Source organism: Barbus barbus (genome assembly GCF_936440315.1).
Source record: "Barbus barbus genome assembly, chromosome: 26".
Lineage (NCBI taxonomy): Eukaryota > Metazoa > Chordata > Actinopteri > Cypriniformes > Cyprinidae > Barbus > Barbus barbus.
This window is the reverse complement of record NC_136754.1, coordinates 29,013,061-29,025,681: the sequence shown is the minus strand read 5'-3', so window position 1 is coordinate 29,025,681 and position 12,621 is coordinate 29,013,061. Positions and strand designations below refer to the sequence as shown.

Below are 12,621 nucleotides of genomic sequence, written 5' to 3'. Positions count from 1 at the left end.
AGCTGAGAAACACTTCTACAGGAACACACACTTTTTCCTCTCCAACATTTTAGCCTTCATTAGTGAATCGCTGAGTGACGATGGCCATGCAAACAGCTTGTGTTTTCAGAGGAATCTGTGGCATTCTAGCAGCATGCTTTACCAGCTGAACGACAGCGGCAGGAACGCTAGCGCCCTTTCTGTCTTTTCTCTCTTGTTTTGTAAGATCAGAAAGAAATCTGACCTGTAGAGCTTTGTTCTGCCTCTTGCAATACAAAGCAGTCTAATAACCAAGACAAGAGAGCTTTTTGACAGAGCTCTCTTTAAAAACACTATTTTAACAGCCTTTGTTCACAAAAAAACGGTGTTAGACGATCAATATTTCTCATCATTGTCACTCAAAAAGCTCTGTTTTTCAAAAGCATCTCTTACAATTTTATACTGTTTTTTAATGAAAGTTAAATGATTGCAAAATTATTTGCACCAGCAAAGTAAGATTTGTGAAAGCATAAATATGCACAAATTAAATGTAAATAAATAAATGTAATATATTAATTACATGAAGCTACTCGCTGATAATTAAATGTTTTTATTTTTTTGTAAAATGAGAAAAAGATTTAAACACCAGATCGACATTCATATAAAAAATTATTCTACTTTACTATAAACACGCTATAAAGGTATATTAATATATTAAGCTTAAAGCCGAAGAAAACAGAGACAACATTTTGTCAGAGGAACTATGCTGAGCGAAGCTGTCTGTGTGTAATTAAATCAATCAGATGTGAGTATGATGGCCAAACAAATCCTCATTCAGATAGATCCACCTTCAGCCTCACGCTTTCAACACCAGTGACTGAGAAACTCCTGCCAAAACATCAGCGATGGAGCAAACACAAATTAGATTATATCTGGAAAATATTTTCACCACATACACAATGCATTTGGATTTGAGTTTAAATATTAAATAACAAAAACACAATTGTATGATCTTACAAGGCCAAAAAAATATATATATATTGCAAATGCTATTGGTTGGTAGGCATGCATTTTCATTTTTGCATAAAGTTACTTGTGTGTGCCAGTGTCTTCTATCCATGCAAATTCAACCACACAATTACAGCTTGGCATTTCCTGACCTGCTCCGTTTTTTTTGTTTAGTTTTTTTGTAATAGACTCCTCATGAGGGTCAAAGCACTTTAGCTATATATATTCTGTTGATACACAACTGATATTGTGTTGTTTCCTGACATAAATATGATTTGGCTCTCATAGCATTTCATTTGGAAATATTACATTTTTATACTCCATACTACAAAGTATCATTAGCAACTAAACTCGGGGAAAAAAAGGTACAAAAGCTGTAACTGGGGTGGCATCCTTTTCAAATGGTACAAATTTGTTCCTCATTTAACCCTAAATGTTGCATATTGGTACCTTAAAGGTAAACAGTAGTAGCTAAAGTGTACATATGTGACCCTGGAGCACAAAAGCAGTCGCTTAAGTCGCTGGGGTATATTTGTAGCAATAGCCAAAAATACACTGTATGGGTCAAAATTATTGATTTTTCTTTTATGCCAAAAATCATTAGGATATTAAAGGAACACTCCACTTTTTGGGGAAATAGGCTCATTTTACAACTCCCCTAGAGTTAAACAGTTGAGTTTTACCGTTTTTTTATCCATTCGGCCGATCTCCGTGTCTGGCGGTAGCACTTTGAGCTTAGCTTAGATCATTGAATCGGATTAGACCATTAGCATTTGGTCATCAAACAAGACTAAAGAGTTTAGATCATTTTCCTATTTAAAGCTTGACTCTTCTGTAGTTACATCGTGCATAAAGACCGACGGAAACTTTGCTGCCGTACCGTGGGTGCAGAAGGCCTGATGATATTACAAAGCACATGTAATGTACTCATGGTACGGCAGCAAAGTCCCTTGATTATTACGCCGGAATGAGAGTATAGTTCCTAGTCATATCGGCCTAGAAAATTTCAACTTTTTATTTAAAAGTGCTACCGGCAGACCTGGAGATCGGCTGAATGGATAAAAAACGGTAAAACTCAACTGTTTAACTCTTGGGGGGGGGGTTGTAAAATGAGCCTATTTCCAAAAAAAGTGGAGTGTTCCTTTAAGTAAAGATCATGTTCCATGAAGATATTTTGTACATTTCCTACTGTAAATATATCAAAACTTAATTTTTGATTAGTAATATGCATTGCTAAGAACTTCATTTGGACAACTTTAAAGGTGATTTTCTCTTTTTTTTTGCACCCTCAGATTCCAGATTTTCAAATAGTTGTATCTCAGACAAATATTGTCCTAACAAACCATACATCAATGGAAAGATTATTTATTCAGCTTTCAGATCATGTATAAATCTCAATTTTGAAATATGTACCCTTATGACTGGTTTTGTGGTCCAGGGTCACATTTTTACCTTTGAGTGAATCAAAAAATAATCACTTTTTTTGTTTTTTTTTGTATAACAAGACTTAATTGTAGCAGCTTGCTTGCATGCAGCATCACGAATGCAAGTTTAAGCAGTAATGCGAGAAAGAAACAAGCCTTTCTAGGACAGCAGAAATAAGATACACCAAGCACTTGAGCATCCGGATCATTTCTGTGGGGATTTTAGCAAACTAGAGATCAATCTCCATTCATCGACTAGACTTTAAGGAATTTAAGGAGTGAAACAAATTCAAAGCGCATTCTGGAAACTGTTATTACTTCAATACAATCAAAGGTTGTTGTGAACACATGTACGAGGACAGGACTCACAGCCAATTTAGGACAAGAAATCCTCATTCACACGTTTGTCAATTCATAATCCTAATGATTGTAACTAACGATCTATGGCTGCAGTTCATTTTGATGTAATATGAGAGGCATTTAAAAATGATCAACATTCCTTATGCATGAAGTGCATCAACTGAATTTTTCCACTGCAAAAACATCATTGAACTTTTCCAGATGCATCGCTCCTCATTGCAGACGGCTCCATACCATTTTTTCCAGCAGCTCCGAGTACTAACCCCTTTCTGCCTTTCACCCCAAGTTCTTGAGCCGTTATTGCTTTCGACAGACAAAGTCTTTTGGCGGATGGAGCCGGTAAATAGTGGTAAAAGAAACCAGTGGTGTAATACGATATAGCTGAATGCTCTTTTCAATGCAGTTTTCTTCTGAACGGCCATGTTCAAAGCGTGCATATGCATTTTGGCATTCTTTGGCTTTATTTTGACAGGACGGTTCAATGTGACGGGATCAGGAAAGGGACCACAAGCCGGGACTTGAACAAAGTGCAAAGTGTGGGAGAAATACCCACAATGCTACCGACTCTGACAACAGCCTTCTTTCAGAAAAAACAGTAAGCGGCCCGTTTTACACCTTCAGACTGTGAGACTGCATTCAGCGTGAGCCACAACTCATTACGTGTGTTACAGAGCATGATTAAGATCAAAACATCCAATCAATAGACTAATCATCCCGGTGGATTGCCGAAAGAGAATCAATCAGGTCAACTGCTGCTATTAAAACTGTCTATATAGATAAAAACTTACACATTTCTCAGATTACTGTTGGTCTGTTAGAATTACAAAAACACACCATGGTAATCAAAGTTTCCACCAACAACTGTAAAATCTAAATTTATAATTAATAAAAGTTCCTTCAACAATCAGTCATTTATTTTCTTTTCAGATGAGAGTAGCGAAGTACCATTGTTTTACTGTAGTAACTGCCTGATCGCTTTTATATCAAAATATGCTATATTACTGACCAGCTCTAATCTGCTTGCAACTATACAGCATGAAGATATTAGAAACATTAACATCATGTTTTTTTTTTTCTTGTAAAGCTGCTTTGAAATAATGTGCATAGCGAAACATGCTATACAAGGAAATTTGAGATGACTATACTGGTGAAAAGTGTGGTTACAGTCTAACAGATCTACTACAAGTAAACTGCAATTTTATTTTTCAACTACAAATCGCGATAGAGCAGCCAAAGAGTGTTGGTGAAGCTTTAAGAATCCACAAACGACAGTGAAATAACTTAAAAAATAAAACCTTTCTTAGAACATTCCAAGTCAAAACACCCTAAAACCTCTGACAGTGGATATCTGGATTCTGTACACAGCCTTTAAGACTTTCTGACTAGGAATTTCTCAGGGATAAAAGAATGGTTAAGCAACCAGGATAAAACTAATTACATTTGGGAAAAATAAAATGTAAAAATTAACTAATTTATTCAATGAAAAACCCAATCACTGTAAACACCTTTTTTTTTTAAAAAGGCTTCCAAAAAGAGCGTTTTCACAGTGATGTTCTAAGAACATTTTATTAACAGTTTTTAGAACATTTAAAAAAAAAAAAAATTCTTTTTCCGCTATAAAGTGTCTTTTATGGAATGAAAGAGTTCCACAGATGCTAAAGGTTCTTCGTGGAACTGTGGATGACAATAAAGAAAAATTATTTTTAAGAGTGTATGATAAATGGCAAAACAGTATGTTTCAAAGATGTAAGAATACAACTGTTTAGCCATACTTTGGGAGGGAATGCTGGTGGCTCAAGTTTTTAGCAATTGAGATTCAACCACTTTGTTATGTAGATGCAGGCTTGGAGACGAAGCGCTAGAAATCACAGGCAGTTGATGTGAGCGGAGATGGCACTTCCTCTAAAGACATGCACAACAAATGGAGCGCGCCACAACTGTGCATTTGTTCATGTGAGTTCACTCTCTGCATTCAAATGAACGAGCACTAAACAATGACTCATAATACAGATCTGAGGCTGAACATTTCAAATGTAAACTGCGGGGGTTTCCACGTGGATGAGTCCTTTATTTTTATATCTTCAGGTTATCCACATACTTGATGCATTTCAGTCCTTTTTTAAAATGATTCATACATCACGTCGTTGTAAGTGAAAGCTTGCTTTCAGGTTTATTTCGCTCTGCTCCAATTTACCGTTTTTCATTGTCCTGTGTGAACACCTAATCCGAATTCAAATTTGACAACCATATTGCGGTTTATTTAAGATTCAAACTGATGCTTCCATAAGTATTTTTTTAAAGTAATATAATGAGGCAAAATGTGAAAATGCTTCCATTTCCATTACAAATTTGATTGTGTGTTATTTATTGCCTGTATGTGGCACTCAGCCGAAGATACACTATCAGTTGCTCCGCACAGATTCAGATGACAAACACGAGCTCCATGAGTGTGTTTCTCATGAGCAGCTCATAGCATGGTTAATAATGCATGTGCAGTAAAATGATCTTAATTTAGCTGCTGTGCATGGACCTTCAAAAGGCAAGCAAAAACAAATTCAACTGGGCTTGTCCCAAAATATCCCATTCTGAACTAGTCTTAACAAACCAGAGTGTTAAACTACTCTATTCCTTTATTTTACTGCTGAAACTTCTACACACTATGCTAGTTGCTTTGGAAATATTGTAGTAGGCTAAGGCAATCATGCATATCATGTATATACACACACACACAATGAAGAAGGAAAGTGGGCTTTTGTTTTTTCCACCTATAGTTTGAGAAACTATACTGTCCCTCATAGTGTTTTTGCACCATAAATTTTCGTTTTATTGCACAGGTCTCTATATTTCTCCTATAGAGATAATTCAACGACAGATAAGTAAGATGTATTGCCTCCTACGAAAATCACATCTGGCCCTCATCCTGTTCTTTTTAAAGAAAAAAAAAAAAGTCTTACTAAGATAAAGTGCCCCTTTTATGCATTACTGAAACAATGCACGCACAATTAGTTGACCCTGCATGCTTTCAACCCTTAAATTAAATCTTTAAAAACTAGTAGTCTAAGTGAGATCTTGATCCTCCAAATGTTTCGTTTAAAACCCTGCAGTTTTGCTGCTCTCTGTTCCAGTGTTTTAACACCCGAGTCTGTGGATGTGTAGAAATGCAAAAACACGGTATTCGGACGCGTAGTGCGTAAAACGGTGATATGGATAATGTGAATGATACTCACGGATTGAGGAATAGTCCCAGCAGATCTATTGACGCAATAAAAAGCGAGGTTTTCTAAGTCACCTCTAAATCAGCGCACAAAGACTTTCATCGCGCGCTCAGGTAGATCGCAGATCCGCGCAGTCCAGAAAGCAAACCACATTAGGCCTACGAATATAGAAAGCTGAGACAAGCGAACACCCAAGTCACGTTTGAAAGGAGCATTTCGCCGTTTTCAACAGCCGGAGTTGTCCCGCTCCATGCAATACTCGGTTTGGAGCAGAGCGCAGTGAATGCGCGTTTAAATCAAAGCCATGCGCCCTTTCGTCGTCGCGATGGCCCGACCGGTTTCCCTCTGAACGCCCGTGTGCAATACCGAGACGGGACCCGCCGCACACTCAGATGAAGGAGTGCGCTTTTTCTGAAAACTTGAGGAAATTCCACTCGTTTGGTACTGCGGAAAGCGCACCGCGATCCCGGAGCAGAGAGACGGCTTGCGCGTCGAGCCGGCTGCGTGTCTCACTGCAGAGGCGCGCTGGAAAACCCGGACTGGAGAGGAGCGGCACCTGGCCTACAAACTCAACCCCATTCGAGGGGCCATAAACCTCATGGAAGTCTCTCTTCTCAACAACTGTCCAAACACTGCCAAAAGTTTGCCTTGGGACGGTGATATAAAATCCGACTTCCTCCAAAACACTGCTCTGTGTACAGAGCCAAATATTGAGATACTTCTTTATATACAGAGCTGGATAGATTAGGCTACTTACAAATTGTAATCCGTTACTGATTACAAATTACATAATTGTAGTTTGTAACATAAATGCATTGGATTACACAAATGTGACCCTGGAGCACAAAAGCAGTCTTAAGTCGCTGGGGTATATTTGTAGCAATATCCAAAAAATACATTGTTTGGGTCAAAATTATCAATTTTTCTTTTATACCAAAAATCATTAGGATATTAAGTAAAGAACATGTTCCATAAAGTTATTTTGTAAATTTCTTACCATAAATATGTCAACATTTATTTTTGATTAGTAATATGCATTGCTAAGAACTTCATTTGAACAACTTTAAAGGAGATTTTCTCAATATTTAGATTTTTTTGCTCCCTCAGATTCCAGATTTTCAAATAGTTGTATCTCAGACAAATATTGTCCGATCATAACAAACCATACATCAATGGAAAGATTATTTATTCAGGTGATGTTTAAATCTCAATTTATTTTTTGTGGTCCAGGGTCACATATTAGGCAATATATTATGAACACTTGTAAATTACTTTTGATCTAATTCATGTAAGAAAATCTATTCCATTCTTTGTTATCAACATCATGAAGTGTTTTTAACATTACAGTATGCCAGGGTTTCCCAAACTGAGGTTTGTAATGTAGTATGCAATCTAATAAAAAAAAAAAAATCAACTTGAGCATTTTAAATGTGATATAATTGATTTAGTACTTACTTTTTGGAATCGGATTACATGAGATTATATGTAATCAGTTACACTGTTTTCATTTTAACTTTAGTTAAAGTTTTAGTTTTATGTAGTTTTTGTTTTGTATGTGTTTATGTAATTTAATTTGCTTATTTTAATACATCAAGTCAAGATAAATTAAAATGAGAAATGTTTACTTGGCAACAAGCTGAAATATACAATTCTTTGATATTTTATTTCAGTTAATGTTTATTTTACTTTTTTTGTGGTTTTAATTTTAGTTTTATTTAACTGTAATAACCGTCTGTACAGTGTATTTATTACATAATAAACAACAATTATGTAATCAGTTTACAATTATTTTAGCATAACACTAACAGTAATGGGCAAAAATGTTGATTTGTATGGAATCATCTATTATAAAAGTGAGATAAGGTACTATTTATTTTAATTTATTTTCAATTCAACCAATGCAGTTAGTTTGCGAACCGTTTTTCATGACAAACACCCCATGCTGTCGCCTAAAGCCTCAAGCATTAACATCTAAATATACTGGTTTTAATTCAAAGTCAGAGTATTTACTTACATGACTACAACTAAAGCATTTTAAGATTAGGTACAAAAGCTCTTTAAAAAATAAATATCTACACTTGTCCACTTTTTACAGTGCAATGAAGTGACGGTTCACATGGATTTATATTAGTTCAATTATGGTTGATAAGCACAATCTGTTTGTGTTATACTGTAACATATTGATCCCACTGTCCCTTTGATTCGGAGCTGCGTGATTTCTCTTGGATTAAGGAGGAAATTCGGGACAAATCCGTGTGTGTGATGAATGAGGTTTGGAGAAGAGTGGGATCAGCAGGAAGTGGGCAGCAGAACGGCAGAGATGAATGAATCAGGCAGACTCAGTGGTAACTTGAGCCGCATGCAGTCATCTCAACACTTCACCCAACAAAAAAAATGTTTGTCCAGCCATTTGTTCCCGGTGGTGTCAGTAGTATCTCCCCTGAGTAATAGCTCTGGGGCCCCAGCCCGCCTCAGGAGAGCCGAGGGAACAAATGACATGTGCTGCAACTATAGTCAGGTTATTGAAACATAGCAGAGGCTTTTATCATTGCGATTCCTGTTCAGACAAGAATTCCTCTGAAAAAAAGCAAGAACGGTTTTCATTTTGAGAAATGAAGCCCAGTCTTAGCTGTAAAGAGAGCATGAGAAAAGTAAAGAGATTTGTTTCAACACACCATCTTCATTTCCTCACCACTATATAGCTGAGATTTTCTCATTTGAACCAGAACTCATTTTGCTACTGCGCTTATGTAAATAAAACAAGTTTTGCTTCAGAAAAAAGATGAATTTCCATATTTTTTTCATCACAAGAACATAGGCAGGTCAGATCTTTTATATGCGGCGTCAATATTAATAATATTTTGAAAAAAGGAAAGCAGTGAATTTGGGTCAGATTCACAAGGTGCAAAGCGAGTGGATTAGTGGTGTGCACGCATGTATTAATAGACATCATTTTACATAATAAAGAATAAATTAAAACAGGTGTAACATTGTAATTTGAGAAGAAAAAAGCTGTGTTTAAGCTGTAGGTTGAACAAACAGAAGAAAATGCAAAGAGATGGTGACATTCATTATATTCAGTTTTACTGTATGATGTGTGTCTTATTTGCATGATATATATAAATCTATCTATTTTTTTTTTTTTTATGTATCCACTGTTATGTAATCTACAGTTACACAATTAGAACATTTGGAAAAACTCAATTTGATATGTAAGCATGTAAGCAAATGAAATAGCAACAGAATGTGAAATTGTGAATGTCAAACAAAATAACTAAAAACAACAAACAAATATATATTTCAAAATATACAATACATTGTAAACAATAAATAGTTTTACTAAAATATCTCAAAATAATTTCTCAATATCTCAAAACAAATAAATTTTATGGGCATTTTTGTGTATTTTTAAAAATATATTTTAAAGATATATTTTTAAAGGCATTATTTTGACTTCCACATAAAAGACACTTCAAATACATTTGAAGAAAAACCTTATTTGTTGTCTTGCACGTGTGAACATATAAAACATTTGAAATCAGCGAGGAACATATACTTTAAAATTTTCCAAAATAAATATATATATATATTGGAAAAGCCTTTTCTTGCCCCAAAACACATTTTGAAATATATTTATGTATATGAAGATTGAAACTAAATATATTTTCAAATAAAAAAATAAAACAGATTTCACTGTTTTCCGCACTATATTTAGCATATATTCAAAATCTATTTTGACCGGAATGAATGAATGCATGCATGAATAAATAAATAAATAATCCCTGCGATTGGGTTCACATTCATCTGTTCCTCCATTCACAATTAGACATTTGATGACTTGGTTTTCAAATAGTAAAGTCTAAGAAAACAAACCTTAAAATAAGATTTAAAATTATAATTCAAATGTGTGCAGATGTAATCAAGGTATAAGGGAAAAATATTTCATGTTTCTTAATTTTATGTGATGGTTTCAGCACTTTAAACCAAACAAACAATAAAACAAACGTAGTTTTTCTCCCAAAAATACGGTAATAAATAAAAATATATATCACTTCTAAGAACTTGTCACATTCATATAAATTTGCTTTTGTTTTTTAAATAATTTAGAAAAATTATAACATTTTGAAAAAAATGTTTTGTCACTAACAACCAGTCAAATAAGCATAGATACTGATTGTATTCTGTATATGTACGCATTTCAGTTCAGCTAAAGACAGATTCCAGCAGGCAAATATCTAATGTTTTCCATTCACATGCACAGGCTTCAATGTTCTCATCAGCCTCCTCTTTGTACTCTCTCCATTCGTACATGTGTTTCCCTTTTAGACATATTGTTCTCTATGCTGAGAAAACCTCAAAAAGAACTGAGAACTTGTCAGAAAGTGTCACACCGCTAATAAGAGAGCGCTGGAGAAGAACTGCAGCAAGATATATCTGCGGTAAAAGAGTCATTGGTTTGATGGGGTACAAAAAGATGCATGCACTGTTGTGCGGATGACTCTCCGTCAAGACTATGTTTTTTAATGAAACACATTTCAGGGCCTTTTAATGGGAGACAAAGCACATGGCATGCAGTCCACCCACAAGCTTGCTTTCATAACCCACTTCTGAAATCACATTCTTTGCTGCTGAAGTCGACTCTATCCTTCACCCGCTGCTCAGATGTCTATGAGAGACTGAAAACTGTGATGCTGCACTCAACACTAATTAAACCAGACAGTGATTCATCTTTTCTGAATCAGTCAAATATTAATGTCCACGACACCGTGAGCTCAGGGACTTCAGCGTATACATGTAAGGATTTAAAACCATATGTGCTGTAAATGAACCGTGCTCATATAAGCATCTCTTGAGAAAAGAACGGATTCAGCAAGACTTAAACAGATTTGGGCTCTAATGAAAATGAGGGACAGTGCACAGGCACTGCAGTTTTCTTAAAGAATCATTCTGCAATTTAAGGTATGTTTATAATAATACAAATTTTATCCATTAAGGGAAAGAATATTGTAATCTCAAACAAATATTTTGTTTGCCCCAGTTTGTTTGAAATTTCACTGATGTTCCTGAGTTATGCTTATCCTGTGAATTTTCCCGTATTAATTGCTTTTGATTTCTGATGTGTGACAAACTTGTAATGAAACTTAAAAAACAAGAACTTCCCCTGTTTCCTATGTTGTCTATGAAAGCATGAAGTCTTAAAGGATGTGTCGTTTATGCACGCTCCGGAGAGCCTGTCTTCTTCCATTCAATGACACATGAAATAAATGCTTATAGGCAACAATGTTCAGGTTAATGCAAAGTAAAGGGATTATTTAACTAGTCTCACATAGAGAGATCTAGTGTCAAATATACTTTATAATATCATAAAAGTGTAATTTAAATGACCTTACATGTCCACATTATTCCAGTGATTTGTAAAGATATTATCCACATCGTAGGAATGTAAGGGTATTATCAATATCGTGATATCGCGATAGCAAAACTGTCTCGATATTTTCGTGGTCACATGACGATATGAAACGATAGATAAAATATATTTAAACTTCTTATTCTAACACAAAAGGTCTTTACAGTTGTGTTTTGGGCCATTATGATTTGGCATAGTATCTGTCAAACGAATTAAAACCGAAAGCACAATATGTCTTAATCCCAAATCGATCAGCTCGTGATCTGGTGCCTCAGAACGGCTCCGTTCACGGTGAACGAATGCAGTCAACTCATGAGTTTAGCTCAGTTATGCTTTATTTTCGTGGTATGATTACAGCATTTCACTAGATTTGTAGTGAGGCATGTTTCGGATAAATAAAATCTTAAAAGTGCAGTATAAATTGCTGACAGCTAGCGGTTTAAATGCAGTCCAATTCAAAATATCTCTTTCAAGTGAAGAAATTAGAACCAGCTAAATAGAATATAATATTCTAAAATACGGTTTTGAACATTGTTTTGGTGCTTTGATGCATTTTGACTTCCCCCATCACCCCTACACACTTCTCTTTGTTTGATAAGTTTGAGGGCTTATGCATACAAATAAAAGTGAAAGCCAGTGTGGATCTGTCTGACAGACAGCTGGGACCTGTGGCATATGGGGAAGCAGGCTGGACGCCGTCCAGAGGCCTGGAAGCAGAGAGACAGAGAGCACAAGGAGAATGACTGGTGTGTGGGGTAAAAGAGAAACACAGAAAGCGAGAGGGAGAGACGGGGCCCCAGGCAGCCTGCCCTGTCTTTGTTTACAACAGAAAGCCATTGTTTGATGTGGCCGCAGACCCTCTGCTTCAAACCAGGCTTCTTCTGCTACAGGATGTGCCGTGGGTAAGATGCCAGACGCAGACCGAGGACTGGAAAACTTGTACACCAAGGAAAACGCTCGGGACACTGGATTCTCACCGCTCACTATCCGCTCCTCCTGGGACGCTCATGACTGCTGCAACAAAAGCTGGATTGTTACACAGCCAAACCTTTCTTTAATGTTTTTTCTTTGTCCTTATTTAGAATGCAACCAACATGGTTTGCTAAATACAAAATGCCCACAGCAATGTTTGCTTTGGTTTGAGGGGCAAATTAAGCTGGTGACTAAGGAAGTCAAATGCATGAAGATATGCTTAAAAAGATACTCTATTATAAATATACTCTGTTCTGGGCAGCAAAGATGAGTTTTA

The 12,621-nt window shown here is 35.9% G+C and overlaps 1 protein-coding gene across 2 annotated transcripts in view; it reads right to left on the bottom strand.

The window, feature by feature from the left end:
- The window catches only part of LOC306846542 (adhesion G protein-coupled receptor L2-like), a 135,189-nt gene extending 128,617 nt beyond the window's left edge, over positions 1–6,572 (bottom strand). Inside the window, exon 1 of one of the 2 annotated variants that reach the window (XM_079379988.1) lies at positions 5,978–6,572. The gene's annotated coding sequence lies outside the window, so the exon portion shown is untranslated. The remainder of the gene's footprint in view (positions 1–5,977) is intronic. The other variant, XM_079379989.1, reaches the window with a different exon arrangement.
- Between the last annotated feature and the right edge of the window lie 6,049 nt (positions 6,573–12,621).